At 42.7% G+C, this 1,849-nt stretch overlaps 1 pseudogene; it reads right to left on the bottom strand.

Moving 5' to 3' along the window:
- Positions 1-512: 512 nt before the first annotated feature.
- On the bottom strand, positions 513-1,470 carry LOC133763956 (olfactory receptor 143-like; annotated as a pseudogene).
- Between the last annotated feature and the right edge of the window lie 379 nt (positions 1,471-1,849).

Genomic DNA, 1,849 nt, shown 5'->3' with positions numbered 1-1,849 from the left:
ACCATGACTGAAAGAACCCTAAAAAATTGACATCTGTACCATGCCCACAGGTTCTCATGGTTCCTGTTTTAACACAGTTTAAGTAGTAAGATACTTGAAAGAGGAAAGCACTCTATATAATAGTTTCAGAAGAGGAAGAAAGAAATGAACACGTTGGATAGTACCCAACACCTTGCCTTGCCTTGAATAATGAAGACACATAAGAAACAACTAGTAAGTAGGTACCTTTAGATAGGAAAGATATCAGCTCAGTGTCTGCATCAGGTATAAAGATGGAAACTGGGGCAGAGCCCCCTTGGGACCAAGATGACCCTCATCCAAGGAAAGACACATGTAGCTGTATTGCATGCAGAGAGAAGAAAGTGTTTTAGAGTAGAAATCCTGCCAAGACTATAGAAAGAAAGAAGAAGAGAGGAAAGAAAGAGACTAGAAGGAAGGTTTCAAGGAGGTGTAGGAAGAGGACAAAAAGACCTTTCCAAGGAAAAGGACCAACACAGCACCAGAGGTGCTGCTTAATTTGTAATTCTCTTCAGAGTTTTCTTCAGAGCAAGTTTGATATCCTTGTTGCTGAGGCTATAAATGAGAGGGTTCAACTTGGGCACTACGATAGTATAAAACACAGAGAAAATTCTTCCTTGGCTGAAAGGTTCAGCAGAAGATGGCTTCACATACGCAAGCAACCCAGATCCATAGAACAGGCCAACAGTTATGATATGGGAACCACAGGTGCGGATGGCTTTGGACCAACCTCTAGCTGGAGACATGTGAATGACATTAAAAAGAATGAAAGCATAAGATACTAGGATAATGAGGCTCGATGCAATGATAACAGTACCCACAATGACAGAACTGGCAAGCTCATTGGCATAGGTGCTGCTGCAGGAGAGCTGAAGCAGGGGGAAGATGTCACACATGTAGTAGTTGATGGTTTTGGAATCACAAAAGGTGAGCCTGAGCATAAACCCCGTGTGAACCATGGCACCAGAAAACCCCATCAAATATGAACCAGACATCAGCAGAAAACAAACCTTTGGGGACATGACAACCGTGTACTTCAGCGGCTTATAGATGGCCACATAAGGATCATAGGCCATGGCTGTCAGCACGTAGCACTCAGAGTTGACAAAAAAAGCAGAAGAAAAAGAGTTGAGCCATGCATTCTGGAAAGGAGATGATGTTGCTCTCTGAAATAAAGCCCATTAGCATTTTAGGGGTAAAGACAAATGAATAGCAGAAATCAATGATGGACAGGTTGCAAAGAAAAAACTACATGGGGGTGTGAAGGTGCAAATTCAGGCAAATTAGAGTAACTAAGCTCAAGTTGCCCAACACAGTGACCACGTAGTTCACCAAGAACAAAAAAAAAAAAAAAAAAAAAAAAAAAAAAAACATGGGCAGTTGGAGCACAGGTTGCTCTGATAATCCCACAAGCAGAAACTCCATCACTGGCGAGTTTTTTTCCGCAGCCATTTACTTCACCAGTTCATCTGTGAGCAGAGGAATACAAGGTGATATTAACAATGAACTCTCCTTTTTGTCTCCAGAGGAGAAGGAACTTCAGGGCTATCTGGACTCAAGCAAGATCTCCAGGGAGCGAGTTTTCTTAGGCTGATTCCTGAGGGTTCTGCATCTCCTCCTTCCCTCACCTGTGTGTGTGTGTGTGACCAGGAAGAATGCTGAAACACCTCCCAGTGTCTCCGCACTTCATCCCCCTGTCTCCTCAGTCGTCACTGAGTGCTGGAAAGAGCAACACATAGGTGGTAATACTCATAACCCTTCATTTATATAGTTTTGGATTTGAAGGGAAATTATTGAAAGAAAGGTAATTCAGTGCTCACCTTTCTTTCTC

The sequence above is a fragment of the Lepus europaeus genome, chromosome 7 (assembly GCF_033115175.1).
Source record: "Lepus europaeus isolate LE1 chromosome 7, mLepTim1.pri, whole genome shotgun sequence".
Taxonomy (NCBI): domain Eukaryota; kingdom Metazoa; phylum Chordata; class Mammalia; order Lagomorpha; family Leporidae; genus Lepus; species Lepus europaeus.
This window is presented reverse-complemented; position numbering and strand designations above follow the sequence as displayed.